General features: G+C 38.5%; 1 pseudogene; it reads left to right on the forward strand.

Moving 5' to 3' along the window:
• Positions 1 to 17525, forward strand: part of LOC113084494 (neogenin-like) — a 73021-nt pseudogene that overhangs the window by 770 nt on the left and 54726 nt on the right.

Raw genomic sequence — 17525 nt, forward strand, 5'->3', positions numbered from 1 at the left:
TGTGTGCAAAATGTAGAAAAAAATCCTCACTGAGTAAATCAATTGCGTCAAAATCAATTCAATTTGAGCGCGATTTAAACCGTATGATTGTAAGCACTCTACGTTCATCTGCTTTGGGAAAGCTAGCGTGTCTCAGACATCTTCTGTAGTGCAGCTCAACCAGGTATCATCCCATTCGTCAATATTTGTGAAATCACAAATCCCAGGAAATATGTGTTGTATTCCAAACAAGTCTTTCGTTCTAGTTTTTGAAAAGTGATTTCTGTTCAATTAAATATCTCCTGAATTGGACTATGAGCTTTGTAACTGCAAATATTGTTTTTTATGCTCAAACAGCAACATTACAGACTAACTAAAGTTGGGAAAAGTGAAAAAGTATAATAGGACCGCTTTAAGTCCTGTTTGTCAATAGTTCTGTTCTACATGTTTGCGTAATGCTATAGTTCTATCTGTTTCTTTTGTTCTCTCATTTTGTCTATTTTTATCTTTATCCTATGTCTTTTGTTTTATCATTCTATCGTGATTGGGGCTGCACAATTAATCAAAATTAAATTGCAAAGGCAATAAATCGGGATTAGGCAGAAGCTGTGAATGTCATGCGTATCTTTCAGTCCTGTGATTAGCAGTAAATCTCCATCCAAAGGTCAGAGGGCGCTCTCGTGCTGAAAACCCAAATAATAAATAAACAGAAGATTTAACTGCTTTCTTTGATTCGACGTGACTAATAAACACACGACTACGGCATTATATGGTTTATTTGAGTTCTTATTATAAAATGTTCAGGATAATAAAGTATATTAGAATTAAATACTAATCGACATTTGTCACTGCTTAGAACACAATGAAATATTGTGTGACTTAATTATTCTGTGTAAGAGTAAAAACGTTGTTAAATGTGGTATTTTCACGTGCTCCCAGATGGAGGAGCATTTACTACACAGAGACGTAGTTCACTGAGAAGATACGCAAACAGCTGTCATTATCGCAAACGATTTCATCGTTTTCATAATTGTACGATTATAGATTATGAACGTGATATTGCATAGCTTATCAGAGAACTACGGCTCTGTTGTAAATGCTGCTCCACGGGAAAGCAGGTGACGGAGATTTACTACTAATCACAAAACCGGATTTACTGAATAAATGTGTATGACAATCGCGTTTGATTAACCATGATCACATGATAAATAGGAAAATAACAGTCAATTATGGACTCAGAAGTCTGCATGATAAATCACAGTGAAGCTGCTTTGACACAGTCTGTATTGTATAAAGCTCTATTGAAATGAAAGCTACTAAATATCGTTGAGTCTGTCTGTCGGGCTCTGTGGTATTTCAGATGCACTTCACTGACAGTCATGGCAGAAGTTGGACTAAATTTAGCCCCAGAAGCACAGGTGTTAAATAGAGGTCATTTATAATCATCATTTACTCATTCTCATTACCACTTGCTCCTTTGGCCTCTCTACCTCTCTCTCTCTTGCTCCGTTCTCTCTTGCTCTCAAACTGGTGACGGAAATGTGTTTTACAAACCTGTCATTATTCTTGCAATTGACCCTTTAAGCTCCGCCCTTCTTGGTTACTGTTGCTAACTTGCATGACATTTACAAACAAGCTTTTACTCTTTACTGAGAGAAGTCTACGGGGGATCGGTGTTCTTGGGCAATTACAATAAAAGTACGCTTCAAGCTATCCAACCACGCAAATCCTCCACAGACTGACATTAGCAAAATGGCAGGACAGCAAGGTATGATTTTTTAAGACGGGGCTTAGCAAAGGTCGTTTGAGAGGAGAGGAGTGAGTTATTGCATTTGGATGAAAGTTTATAAAGAAAAACTATTTTCTTTTGAATAACGAGCATTAAATAAATCTTTTCCCAACAAGACCAAAAACTTGTATTAAAGTAAACAGGAGCGATTTTGATTTCATGGCTTATTTTTGTCCTTTTAACAGCATCTTTTATGTTGTTGAGGATGCCCTTTAGAATATGATTTAACCGTGACATTTCCAGACTATCTCTCAATGGATGTCACTGGCGCATTTGACTCGCCCCCACAGTAGCTCTTTCCAAAAAGAAATAAGGTTGCACAGATCTCTAAATATTCAGTAATGCTTTTGCTGGAGCAGCTCAAAGTCACTTTCAGAGCAAAAAAAAGCATGGTAATCTCAAAGTCAATCTCATGTCTATAAATCCAATTCTTGATTGGGCACGGATTTCTCATTAATCGGGAACCGTCCGTTGTTGTCACAGATGAATGGAGATAACCCCATTCCTCTTTGGAGAGGATGTCGTGGATCGTTTTCTAGCATTGGCCCTATTAGATTAAATCTGCCCCCGGCCCGGGTGGGGGTCATAGCCTCGGCGAATGAAAACCGTGTGACTGTTAATCTGAGCTCATCAGACTTGTTCATAAACGAAATCCTCTCTAGGTCTCGGTGAGAACGATGGTAGGTCAGAGCCGGCGGCTTACTTAAACTCTGAGATTCACCTGTTTGTAAGACCTCGGTCCATATGGCTCATATCAGCGAGCGATTATACGGCACCCTGGGACACTTGCTCACATCTTTATCTTGGTTAAAGAAGAGCAAGAGGAAAGTCACTGGGAAGAAAAACAATCATCTGAACCTGCGAAGGCATCAGATTGGATCCTCATTTTGCTTTTGCGGTGTGAGAAACGGCATGTTGTGAATGCAAATGTGACGTCTGAATCCAAGGAAAGCATTACACTGCATACGTGTGATGTGGATTCAACAGAACATGTATTACAGTGTAGCGCCGACCTCTTCTGTTGAGGTTTTCCAAGTACTGTTGGATTAAATCATTGTCTGAATTAATTTTGTTTAACTCAAACATGCTTAGACTTTATTTTAAACGGCTAACCTTATGTCATCAGTTGATAATCAATGGAGCTGTTCCAAACAATAGTGAGGTTTCCTACATAGATGAGTTCCTGACCAAGGATGTAACCAAATATTTAAGATTTTGGGTTTTAAAGGTCAAAGCTTGAAAATTGTTATTGATTGCCCACTGTTCTGCATTTCTTCTCCAAACATGACAAATATAAGACAGCATTACCTTCGAGGATAAAATAATCCCCAAACTAAATTGTGACTGGTTCAGTTGAAAATCAATAGTTAAATAGAATACTTTTAAGATTGTGGGAAAAGTCATGTGTGTTCATCTTTACAAGTAAAATATGTTTAATTAATAGTATTATAAATTCAAAAATATCTAGAATTTATTTATTTTTATTTTGTTCTGAGAAGTATTGGATCTTAAATGTTTGTAATAGATTAAAATTTAACTATTTTGGTAAATGTAAACTGTATTTTTGAGCTGAGTTGTTGGTTTAGCTGGTATACTTACACCAGTAATTACTAATTTAAGAATCAATAAAATAAAATAAAAAACACGTCAACTGAATTTGTATTTTTCGTTTCAGTTATTATTGAGGTTCAGATTAAGCTAGAAGTTCGTTTCTTATGTAGACCCAGGTTTGGAACAGAACCATTGAATTTCTTGACATGAGTTTCTTCTGCCTATATATAATCTTATTGTCCAGATGAATGTCAAACCTGTTCCCAGGTCAGTTACATGACACTCAGAAGTTTTATTCATGCTATGCCCGTGTCTCAAGCCCTCTTTCTCTTGGCTTGATTTATCACCTCCGCACCTCTGTAGTCAGTGATGTATGTCCTCCCCGCTTTTCTTAATCTCACCCTATACAGCACTAAACACAGTCAGGACACATTCCTGTGCTGTGCAAGAAAACTGATGGGTGCCTGCAACATGATCTCTGGAGAGTTTCGTATATATGTATGTACAGACTCAGACGCAGATATGTTTGAATTGTGCTAGCGTAATGCTAATGGCATACTGTCCAGTATAACGTTCACTGCCTGTTTTTAATAGTGTATGCATGTGACAAATGAAATTATAAAACTGTTTCCAAACAGGTTTCCTGAACATGAATTTCTATGTTGTGAATGTGAAACAGAAAAAAAAAAAAACAATGGTCTAACATCGTAAAGTGCATTGCATTGCGGGCTTCAGTATTCCATGTATTCAAGCGTATGCTGCAGAAAATTCCCAACAGTGCTCTGCATACATGCTGCAATTTAGCATGAGTGCAGCAGTCATCATCCATCCAGAACGTTCTCCAGGTGTTTGGTTCAGAGGAAATGACAGACTCTCTCTCTCTCACACACAGATGTCACAGGCAGGCTGGTAAATATTCTGCTGGCGTTCTGTTCAGCTGTGAAGCACCTGATGGCAGCGTTTCATTGCTGCCGCTCGGGTCGATCCGTACTGCAGGTTCACTTGTTCACGATGCCCCTCGACCCTCTGACGCCTCAGCTGGGATCTGAGCTTGCACTACTGGTGTATGAACACCTTGACTTCACCCGGTACCTAGAAACATCAGATAAAGTACCAGTGACGAATCCGAGACATCGAAGTGAATAGCTGGAGGATAAACATGGAATAGTGTATCCCACAATGCAGTGCACTTAAAATTATTCTTTTTGTAATCGTAAAGGAATACTTCACCCAAAAATGAAAATTTGCTGGAATTTTACTCGCCCTCATCCAAGATTTTTTGATTTGGAGAAATGTAGCATTAAATCACTTGCTCAGCAATGGATCCTCTGACTGCAGTGAATGGGTGCCGTCAGAGTCCAAACAGCTGATAAAAACATCACAATAATCCACAAGTAATCCTCACCACTCCAGTCCAGCATTTAATAGTCCATAATCCATAATAACATATCATCCAGTGAAAAAGTCCATCTCTTGTTGTCTCTCACATTAAAATCCACCCACGTGTTTTGAGCGGTTTTCTCATGTAATTGGTGTTTGATCAGAGCATATTTCTCTCCTAATTCAGAACAGACTTCTTTTTTTTTCACTAGAGAAAGCATGGATTATGTACTCATATTTTAGCCAATGGTTTGAAGTTAAAAACTCTTTATTAAACTCTAATAATGGATTTGTAACTTACAAAAACAATAGCTTTTGGCTTCACAAGATGTTAACTGATGATTGGAGTGGTGTGGATTATTGTGATGTTTTAACAGATGTTTGGACTCTCATTCTGATGGCACCCATTCACTGCAGTCAGAGGATCCATTGGTGAGCAACTGATAGAATGCTTAATAATGCTATCACTTATGCAAGTAAAATGGATTGCAGATGACAAATTAATGATGACATTGTGGCTAATAAAAAAATTGGATTCAAAAGACAAAATTAAACACCTAATATACATTGCATACTTCACAGTATACTGTTTAGAAGTGCATGCCTCTTCACTTGTTTTCTTCTTAAGTGACCTTTATATTTCCGGGCTTTGCTCTCGTTCTTTGACCGCATGCATCTGTATGAGCAAGATAAAGACTAAATGATGCATTTCGCAAAACTCTTTAACAACACCAAAACCAGAGGAGAAAAACTGTCGTCTACTTAAGGCTCTCAGAGAGATGGGTTTGATATCAGGCCTGTAATTACGCAGAGATGTGACTTGCCTTTCAATGCAACGGAGGAGAATTGGTAGGAGGAGAAATGCAATGGAAAAACGGTCTTTCTCTCCCCTCGTGTCTGGTTTGAATTATTTAGTCGTTGCACAATGTGTGCAAAGTGAAATCATGTTAAACTCCGTGTCGAATGAGGTGCTGTTGAATTTTGAGGGTGTGTTGTTTTCCCTCTGCTTGCGCTGATGTCTTATTGGCCTCTAGATGGGATCGTGGAGGTCATTAAACCTCCACAGTATCTGGGTTCTGCTGACCTTAGCGGGCCGCTCTGCGCAGGAGGAATTGGAAACAGAGGTCATTGATTTGCAGCGGTGCTCTGGAATATCTTTTCTCACTGCAGGGGAGGGACGGACACGGGTTTGTCCAATTTCTGCTTTTATTTCTAAATCAAGCAGGCACCGGGTGATGCATGCTATTGTTTGTTGTCTCTATATTTAATCCAAACTGTGGCGGTTGGTAGAGTTCGTTCTTATATGCGCCCTGTTAAACTGACAGGACTGAAAAACACATGCAAATGATAAACTTTCACTCTATGATGGTTAAGCTGTGCAAGTAATCCTGCGATGTGACTATCGTGGTTTAGTACATCGCGATATCGACACTTAAACGACACATCGTGCAGCCCTAATATATATATATATATTTATATATCCAAAGTACTTTGCAGCATGACGAGTTGGCTTTGATGTTATGGCCAGAAATTATTTCATTATCTAGCAAATATTTGTAGATCAAATACACCAAAACTTAGAAAGGGTTTCCTGTCAGATGTGTTGTTACATTGCATTGCATGTATGAAGTTGATTTGGCTTTGTTGATGTATAATGGGACCAGTCTAGTTTAGCACCGTCTCCTTTCACTTTGTTGGTTGAAAGCTGTAACTTGAAGACATTTAATCCCACCTTTGGCTTCTAACGTTAACTGGTTTAAGCAACCGATTCAGAGCCTGTTTTTCCAGGTTGCAACTTGGTGGAAATGTGAAAGCCGAGTTTGTAAATGTTTTTATAAACGTTTGAGCTGCCAAATTCATTCAAATGCTCTTGTTAAGCCTCACATTAACTCACCAACACACAGTACCACATAAACACACATGGTGATTTAATCGAGGTCGTCTCTCCTGCAGGCTTTCATTAGCGCCAGCAAGGAAAGGTCAATTGTGTGCTTACTGTTTTATGAAGCTTTAGTCTGAAAGCCGGAGGCTGCGGTAACAACACTGTTTCTACAGTTTAATGGAGTGTCTGTGTGTGTTTTGGTGTTTTGTTAGAAATTGAACCGGTGGATGTTGGTTTTGGACGAGGAACCGCTGGAGAATTTAATAAGGCTCACAGTCTCCTATTATGGACCGATACCTTGTACTATTTTTTCCAGAGTTTCTGCAGGATTTGATATTGATGACAAGCCGGTTATGGGTTACTTATTGGTGTGCTGATCAATGTAGCCTCTCTGATACAGAATTTTCTCTTCTCAGAGTAATCAATGGCAGACGGTAAGGCCTGCAAGAGTTTGGGTAAGCTGTTGGAGCTTTCTAATAGAGCTGTGGGTGTCTCTTCATTAATCAGTGTCCAGACTGCACGCAGGATCTATCACATATAAACTAATGAAATCACTGCGCGCTGCGCCGCCGCCTCTGCTGTTGTTCCTCAACTCGCCTTCTTTTAATTGGCATTTGGCTCATTTTCCTCAACGTTTAATCAGCTCTGAAAGAAAGCGTAACTTGAAGCGGCGCTCCATTGGTTTCTTCACAAGTCTGACTGCGTTTGGTGGCGGTGCGTGAATTTGGACGGCTGCCAGTGGGGTTTTTGGACGACGTCTGAGGGTTGATGCAGACGTTCAGTCAGATACTTTCTCTTTATTTCTCCATCTGTCTTTTGTCCTGTCTGAAACAAGCAATTGCATATACAAAGTCTTGGGTGTATGTTTGTGATGTAACAATTAGCTGGTTTAGTTTACTCTAGCCAAGTCATTAGAAACATTAAAGAGATAGTTCACCCAAAAATGACAATTCTGCCTTCATGTCGTTCCAAATCTGTAAGACCTTCATTCATCTTCTGAACACAAATTAAGATATTTTGGATGAAGTCCAAAAGCTTTCTGGCCCTGCATAGACTACACCGTCTACTTCAGCTCTGACTGGTAAAGCTTGGACTAGAGCATTGCAGCCATTGTAAGTGTGCATTAGGGTCACCCTTTTGAACCATAAAATGACAAATAGGACAACCTTGCCCCATTTTCACAGAGCTGGTACCCAATTTGCAACCGTTCTGGGTGTTTCCTCCAAAGAAAAGCCATTCTGCACAAGAAAAATAGTCCCTTACCCCATTAAACTGCTGGTCTTGAACCAGAAAAACTGTAGCATCTGAGACCAAGGGTGCGGAATAACCGAGGCATTTATTTATTTATATATTTATTTATTTATTTATGTTTGTTTAATTTTGGTTTTAATTATATATTTATATATTTTAAAATATAATTAAATACAAAATATATTAAAATAAATTAATAGCATTTTAAATCTAAATTTTTATTTATTTATTTAGCAGAAGCAAGGCAAATTCATTTTACAAGACGAACTATAAAGGTGTTGCAGTGCAAAGCTGCACCAATCATGCTATTTGTCCCATCTGTTCCAAGGTGATTTTATTATAAATGTACATTTATATTGACTTTAATTCATTTAGCCGAAATATGTGATTTGATAGCTATGAACCGTTTAATCAAAAGCACCTTATAAGGACGCACGTTACTTTGAAATGTCTTTTAGTTGGGCTATGTAAGTTCTCCGAGCTCTCTTACCAGACCTGATGTGCTGTGTTTGTCTGGATGCAGCTTATGTGGTAACAGTCGGTTGCGTCATCAATCGGCTCTCGAGTCTGGCTGCTTCTGAGAGTGTCTCTGGGGGCCGACCGTCGAGGGCCCCTCAGGAGGCCGTGAGGAGGTCCACGTCAGTGCTGTCAATTTGTATTCACCGGGAGAGAAACAAGCCCGAGGCAACCTGTCGTCCCTGGTTTAGATGGGGCATTCCCAGCGGGACTCTCCTATTGGTTGATCTAAAGCGTCAGTCATCATTAGAGCGTTACCATGGTGACGCAATTCCCACCTCCCATCCCTCACCAACTGTTTTCTGTGTCCCCGAGCGAAACCTGCGCTATGGTGATATTGTCTTTCTATACAATTATTATGCACACTTGTGGTTGATCAATGTGGGTTTTAAATTAGAAATTTGGCTCATACCTGGATTGGTAAAATAGTACCATGATAGATGTCCAAGTACCATGGTGAACTTCTGCTGTGTTTATCAACTTACTCTGGCTTGCAAACAACTCCCTAGTCCTTCAAATCTACAGAGAACAAAATCTGAACGCTAAAACCCACTTCATAAATACCCATTAAACGATTTAGTCTCCGTATGAGGGTTTTAGTATTCTCAGCGCTCGCTGAAACAAATCAAGGGATTAGATTCAAAGTTCTTCTCGCAGGAATAAAACCAATATTTGAGCAGAGCTAGGTGAGACTTCAAAGACTTTCTTATATGCCCACCCAAGGAGAAAAAGATAAAGCGAGAGAGAGAATGAAAGAGAAACGCTCGAGCAGCTTTAGCCGCTAATACCTGCATGTTCCCCCTCAGGCGAGCCGTGCGCCCAAGACTCGTCTCAACAGGTCAGATTCTCATACGTGAACGTAAATACTAGACGTGAATATGAAAGTCTAGATGCAGATGTTTGGAACATTGTGTGTGCTTTCAACATGATTCTTGCATTGCTGCAAATAAACTTTGATTCTCAAGGGGGCAAATACTTCCTCGAAGTGCTGTTGAACCTTATACTGTGTGTTGTGATTCAGGTAGTTAAGTATAAATGATGCATGATGTATAAATCTCAATACCTTATCCATCATTGGATGGTATTAGGTTTTCTAAATTTATCAATGCATAATGTATTGTTGCACGATATATAAACACGTCAATATTGCAATACGAAAAATACAGGAATTTTCAACATATGACTGAAATAGCTTTATTTGAGTCCATCTGCTTTAATATATATATATATATATATATATATATATATATATATATATATATATATATATATATATATATATATATACATATATATATATATATATATATATATATATATATATATATATATAATTTGCATTAAAATCTAAATAAAATGAAGTAATTTATTAAAATTAATTATTAATGAAAAAGCTGAAATACAAAGGTTGTTTTAGAGTGTGCAGACCTTTTATACATTTTTACAAGAATCAACCCAAATCTCTTTCAGTAAGCATGACATGAACTAAGTTGTTGTTAAACTTGTTGTTATATGCCACATTGCACCTTAAATTTGATTAAAAAAATTATAATTATCCTGGTTTTATTTGGATTTTTATTAAACAAGTATTTAACAAAATAACAAAAATGTTGCAATTATATTCTACTACTTTATAAAATAATAACTTAAGTCATGAAAAGTACAGTAAAATTACAATAATAATATTTATATCATATTTTGTTTCCCATTTTCAAATGGTAAACCATCAAGCTTATATTTTGATGCATGCATATTTAGAAATATGCGCTGCTGGTTTTTAAAATGAAATACTTGTTACGTGTGGATAAATGCTGGGATTTACTCTGAATCCTGTAGCGCATATATTGATTAAAATCAATGGCCACACGATTTAAAAGCCATATCATAATATTTTCCTTTTTGTGGCGTTTTATGTATTTATTTTATTTAGTCAAAGTAGTGTCGAATTTTAATGTCATCGTACTGGTATCGACCAGAATTGGTGAATTCCTACTAAATATGAACGTCTTCTTTACAACCAAGATCCTCTTCAGATGTTTTTTTCTGTCTCGCCTTATGAAGGATAATACAGCAATTAGTCACATACTGTATAGTCTTATACAGTAATTCTTATTCTTCATGTTCAAAAGGTTAAGATATTGGTATTCAGTCACGGACACAATATTGAGGTATTTTCTCCATCTTAAAAGTGTTTGAGAGATGCAGGGAAATCGAACGGCCCTCTGTGGCTCCTTTTAGTCGTGAATGTTCATTCCAGCTTTGGATCAAGTCTTCCATTGTTACAGAGAGATACCCTCCGTCTCCCCGAGGACGTCCCGAGAGATTAATTGATTCCAGAACTATTATTTGTCATCATTACCCTCCATTTCCTGTTGCCATTGTGCCTTTGTCTCCAGATAAGTGTGGAATTACTGCTTGAGAGGGCTGTTTTGCTGTGCTTTTTGTATTTGCCTGTTCTGTAGGGAGCTAATGGCGTGTAGAATCAATTTCTGTTTGGCCTCGTTCCCTCGCTGGAAGCTGGATAGAAGTTTTGTGGACTGCTCCCGCCGCTTTCATTTAGGGCATGGGAATGGGTTTTGGATTTCGTTTTGGGTTGAAAAACAAGGTTTAAGGGTAGAATCCAATTTATGGATTTAGACGGACTGGTCGTCCGCAGACTGGCCGTGGATGTATTAGTTTCAGACCGCAGGTTATGAAGCAAAGGTGAAGGAATCTGAAAGTGTTTTCCAAATCATCCAGCAAGGCTAGATTACTATGCCGTAATTTTGTGCCATTTTGTTCCTCTGCCAGAGGTCATGGAGTCTTTTGGAAATAAACTGGAGGGAAAGTTGGTTGAACTTCAGCAAGCGTGGGGCAAATGCTTCGCATCAGATTTCACACTGCTGAGCCTTCGCTATGTTTGCATGTAACAGTGGGCCTTTATTATTGTAATTTGATTAATGGCAAAGTCTTTGTCGGAGCTTTCTTCAGTAGCGCTATTGTGTCAATGCACCAGAAGTGACTTCCCCCTCCCGCTGGGTCTTGAAGACTGCTGAAACCGCCGCTCGTTGGAGGGGAAAATAATTTGACAGGCTCACGGCCCCCTCTCCAGCCCCTCCGAGGACTCCCATAATGCTCCTCGTGGGCCCGGCTGCTTGTTCTCACTCGTGTGAGTGATGAAAGAGTGGGGCACAGAGAATCAGCCCTCATCTAATCAATGACAGTACTGCAAACGCTCCCCCCAGAGCAGCCGCATCGCCTCCATCAAGATGAGCTGCAGCAAATGTAGTCTTGTAAACAGTTTGTTTGCGGTCGCAAATTCCGGTTTTTGTCCCCCGTGCAATTTGATGGTTTTACATGCACAAGAGCTAGATTTATTTCCTTTGAAATTCTACTCGGACTACTGTATTGTTTTCAAATTATGGATAAGTAAATTATATAAACCGTTTTTGATAGCAAAATATTTTTAATATATGCATTTCGTTAATAATATTTAAATTAAGATGATTTAAATAAATAAATAAAATAATAAAAAAAAAAATTTCATTGTTATTGTTTACTAAAAACTATTTCTTTGTAACCTTTGTGTTTTCTGTATCTGGGTTTATGATAAATGGTGTCCATATCAAAAAATGATCAAATCTTCAATGCCTGAGGGGTTTTATTTATTATTATTATTATTATTTTAATGGTTTTGATACTTATTGTTATCGCGCTTTCTGAAAACGAAATTATCTTTGTAGCCCAAGAATTACCCATAAGGTAAATGTATTTAACGTTAACATGTATTATTCAGAATCTGACAGCTTTGCGTGAAAATAAATGGTGTCCATTTCGGACCAAAATTGAATGCCTGAGGTTGGAAAATATGGGTTAATAGATTAACATGTGCCTGGTATTTTGGGATGTTTCAGAAATCTAGTGAATAAAGTAGGTTGAAATAGAGCTGAAGCCCATGAATTAGGATGAGGTAATTGAATTAGCTGATTGAGTTGGCAGTTGGGTTCAATCAATAGATTGTCTCCGATTCTGATTGTTTTGGGGTCTCTGTGTTACCAATAGGTGTGGAAATGGATTTGTGGTATATGTGCCCTCTGGGATCCTCAATTTCCATGTTTTATGAGGTAGAAATGGACTCCTGAGGGAGGAACCCCACTCCACCCAGATGAGCCCCGTTTTTATTGCTGTGAAGCGGCCCACCTGTCATCCCCTCAGCTCTTATGGAGATGGATTACATGTGCCGTTTTTCTCTCTGAATCTATAATCTTGAGTCACAGCGCGAGGTAAAGTATCCTAACACGCTAATGCTTCAGAGAAAGGGATTGTGGGGGAAAAACAACACCATGTGACGGACCGATGAGTGTGGAGAAGCGTGAGGGGCGGCTATTTCTAACCTGTTGAGTGCTAATGACAGGTTCTGCACTTTACTTTCAGCATCAAAACCCTCCCTTTCGCCCTCAGTGCATCTGATGTTCAGAACTGTTTGTTCACGGAGCAAATTCTGATTTATCTGAAGCGTTTGAAAGCATCTGGGAGAAATGAAAAGAGCCATTGCCTTTGGAAGATGAAAAGACAAAGGGAAAACACGGATGAAAGCACAAACTCTCTAATTCTGATTGGAGTCGGTTCGAGTGAATGTGAAATGAAGGGAGGAGATGCAGTAGAAGACTTGTGCTCTTTCTTTAGCCGTCGAGAGGGTTTCAATGCTAGCGTCTGCAGTCGGTGTGAACACTGCTTAAAGTTTTCAGTGAGGATTGTGATGGTGTTTTCGTTTATGGAACTCAACGGCGCTCTACGAAGCTTAAATGTGCCATAGTCGATTAAACATTTTCCATTACATTTGAATGCGCAGAGATGACTAAATGAGGAAAACGGTGCTGTTTTCAGCTAACGTTGAATGTTTTACATGCGACGCAAGAAAAAGACAAATTCTTTGGTGCCAGTCGAGCATGAACTCCACCTTTCACATTTTAGTTCTTCCAAACGATGCTGTGTCAGCGTAATTTGGTCTACTGGTTTGTTTCCATGGGTTTATAATTGTAAGTAAGCCGTGCAGCTACAGCGTTTAATGTTCTGCTGATGGCTTCATACCCACGAAGGGCCCTAGAGATGGCAAATCCCCGCTTGTATCGCCACCTCGAGCGTCATCGTGTTTCCTTTCATGCTTGTCTCTGCGCCACTCATGTGTATTCCCACAATGCAACAGTTTGTCAGACTGACGCTTGCTATGGCCCGTTAGGAGGAAGGGAATAGTATGCGACACTATAACTGATTTCCGTGATTTTGTTTTTGAATCTCTGCCGCTTTTCCTTCCCAGACGTTCTTGGCCACTTCTTGTTCTCTTGCAGTCTTTGTATGTGTCAGTATCTCTCTCTTCCGCTCTCATTCACCAGTATGTGCCATTTCCCTGGAGAGCCCTTGCCCCTTTCTGAGAGGTCTCGCTGACTGAGGCGGTTCTGAAGTGGGTTTTCCAGAAAGTGTGCAGTCTAAGGCTAACAGCTTATACTTATCAACCCCGCAGCCTCATTTTCTGGCTGTCTCGGGGCTTCTGGGTCAAGGATGCATCGCTGTTGCCCTCCAACAGCAATCCTGGACTCCGTCCGATTACTCACAGCCAGCCCGTGACAAACATCCAAAGCCACTAAACGGGGGCGCGTTTGGCCACGTTAGTCCAAATGTTTCCCAGCTGGCTCCACTACAATTAGCGTGCAACTGTGGCTTTCCAGTGCATTGCATGCTCCCTTTTTAGATCGAGAAAATGCAAGTACACAAGTCTGCATGTCAAGATTTTTCAGTTTCTAATTCCTTGTTTTTCTAAAATTGTGTTAAAGCTAGAATGCAATGTTAGTTTTTCATCTTTAGAGTCAATAAATGGGGTCATTAAAGTAGCTAATTTGTGAATGCTTTATGACATAAATGTAATTGAGCTTTTTCATCTGTTTCTCAGGTAAAAAGATATTTTTAGGACCAGATTAGCTTGAGTGACAAGCAAGCGGTGAACACATTAGCTTCCGTCTCAGATTGTTATGTATTCAGTGCTTTGTGTCGAACACGAGAAACTTGTCATTTCCTACGTAATTAAAGAACGGAGCAGCTTGCTTGCTTGCTACCTTATTGAAAGTCTTGGCGTAATTGTTTTTCGCACAACACCACTGGTGCAGATAATTGGCCATTAGTGCTGTCTGAACAATGTGGGTTGGTGGCTGAACACTGTTATGTTTTTTAATTATACGTCACCATAAACGGGAGGCAGTTATGTCGTTTATAACTTTTCCCAGAAGTATTTTGCTTAGCCGTTTCACAGCGGAAAGGTGAGGGACTCTAACCCATGAATGTTTCAGAATGAAAATCACTTGGCCAACAAAAGATTGTAATCTGAAAGCTGTAATCATGTGTTTTTGAGAGTATCATTTCAAGTTTTATGATGGCTTTTTTGTTGTTGTTGCATGAAACTGGTATTTCTTCAAGACCCAGATATAAGTTGGACATCTATGATTTCCTTGTTGCGGAGAATGTGGGCGAATGTGGCGTCCGGTCATAAAAAAATGGAATTTACTGTATAAAGCAAAATATCAAGAATTTGCACAATTTATTTTATATTTTTATTAATACATTATTGTTAAGTAAAGTATACCAGAAAAATAATTTACCAGAATTTATTTAGTTGAAAAATGTCAATGCACAACATTGTATTTCTAAAAATAATAAATAATAAATCTAAAAATAATAATAATAATAAAAATAATTAAAAAACTTATATTTACTAAACTAAAATTATTTTAATTTTCTTTCTTTTTTTTCTTTTTTTTTTTACTGAAATCAATTAATTACAGATGCTTTTAATTATTAAAATGTAATGAAACCATTAAAGTGAAATCCAGAAAATTAATGGAAAACAGAAATTTGGTTAAAATAAAACTAAATTTGAGAAAAAACTATAAAATACAAGGCCTGAAATGTGTGTGTGTGTGTGTGTGTGTGTGTGTGTGTGTGTGTGTATATATATATATATATATATATATATATATATATATATATATATATATCAGTTAATTAGACATTGTTTTTGAGTAATACAATTTAATTTAACCATTTAAAACAGAGTCAAAAAAATCTAAACTTGGGGAAAAAAACTGAACTGGAAAATGGAATTTGGAAAAAAAAGATAAAACAGAATTTGGGATTTTATAGGGCCCTACTAAATTTTATTTTATTTTTATTTATTCTCCTTTGTCTTTCCATCCCCATTAGACTTTAAAACACAAATTAAGATGTTTTTAATAAAACCTGAGTGGTTTCTGTCCCTCCACTGAAAGTCGTAAAGTGATTGTATTTTATCACAAGACTTGGATTAAACTGCTCGATTCATATGAATTCACATTATGATGTCTTTATGACCAAGTTTTGGGTACCTAGACATTCAGCAGAGAGACAAAAAACTTTCAGGTTTTATTTAAAACATCTCTTTGATTTTCAAAAGTGAATCAATGTCTTGAGGGTGAGTGAATGATGAGAGAATCTTCATTTCAGGGGAACTGTCCCTTTAAATGCTAAAGCTAAATGCTTCTCATGCATTGTCTGTGAATCCTCTAACGCATTCTTCTCTCTGTCCTCAGGTTCTGGCATCCGAGGTTTTACCCCGTTCAGGTTTTCGGTCGAACCCGTCGACACACTGGCCGTACGCGGCCTCCCCGCTGTCCTGAACTGCTCGGCCGCTAGCGATGCTCCGGTGAGGGTGGAATGGAAGAAGGACGGGACGTTCCTGAACCTGGTGGCAGACGACCGGAAGCGGCAGCTCGCGGACGGCTCATTGCTCATCAGTACGGTGGTCCACTCCAAACACAATAAGCCTGATGAGGGGGTGTACCAGTGCGTGGCCACCATAGACAACCTGGGCACCATCAGCAGCCGAACCGCTCGCCTCACAGTGGCAGGTATGAAGTCTCAAGCCTACTGTCTCAAATCTGATATGCAGAATCCTAAACAAGGTCAACCAAATCTACATGCCCCTCTGTCATCCGCTGGACAGTTTATTCTTCTTCCACAAGTAAAAGGCCTTCAGGTCGTGGTTAAAATGTTGTTTTGCTGTGAAATAGGCTATATAAATAAACATAAGAATAACTTTTATATTGTAAGTAATATTTCAGGATGTTATTTACTTTTTGGCCATATTGATATCAGCATCTGCACCAAATTGTATGTGTTTGCTCAGTTTGGGGATATTAATAAAATTGGGCTGTTTTTCCTCCATGTTCTCACAATATTATACTATATAAGTCTTAAAAACCTGACGAATCAAATATTTTTTTTGATACTCAAAAAAAAAAAAAAAAAAAAACATGCAAACTTCTTTTTTCTGATATTTTTTTTTTCTTAAAAGTTAATTAATCTGTTCTATTTTTAAAACGTGTGTGTGTGTGTATACCATTCAAGTTTCAAGTTTTAAAGGGATAATCCCTATTTTTTGAATTCTACAAGGTTGTTTTTTATAGGGTTGTTATAGTCTGAAGCTCTCTGACACACACAACAATGGCAAGATGTTTCTCAAAACTCCTGTTTTTCTGAGTCAGACAGAATGGATTTCTGTCGGTCCATCGGGAGTGCATCATTCTGTCCGAGTTCAGAGGACTGATCTGGGTTCAGTTTTCATAGCTATGCTGTGAATCTAAGCGCAGGATTAGTGTGTGTTTGAACAGCAGGGTTAGATATCAGCCAGGTCTTCACAGCTTGCTCTGACTGGAGCCTCCGTTTCCTTTAAAGACGCCCAGCAGAGTTTCTCACTGTTTGCTAGTTTTACTTCTTGAGTAAACGCAGTTGTACTGAGAAATTCCAATGGGAAGAACCAGAATTAATATGATATATCAGTGTAGCATCCCAGAAGATGCTTTGAGAGCTCAGAGGTTACCGTTTTACAGCTCTGGAGAGTTGTGAACCGTCGTCATACAGTAAGAGTACAGGTAAAGAGCTGTAAAATACTGTATATAAACTCAGTTCTGTCAGTGCTTGAGTAAATCTTTTCTGAAATGTTAAATGAGACACTTCAGTTTAGCTGGAAAGCAGCAGACTTAGCAACATAATTGAATCTCCTCTCTGTCTGTGAGAAATAATTGAGGTGTTTGTGATTTATTTTTGGTAGGGTAAATGGTGTGTGCTCTTGCTCTTTTTGTACCGTGTGTGAATCTAATTTACAGGCGATGA

The sequence above is a fragment of the Carassius auratus genome, unplaced genomic scaffold (genome assembly GCF_003368295.1).
Source record: "Carassius auratus strain Wakin unplaced genomic scaffold, ASM336829v1 scaf_tig00040146, whole genome shotgun sequence".
NCBI classification, from domain to species: domain Eukaryota; kingdom Metazoa; phylum Chordata; class Actinopteri; order Cypriniformes; family Cyprinidae; genus Carassius; species Carassius auratus.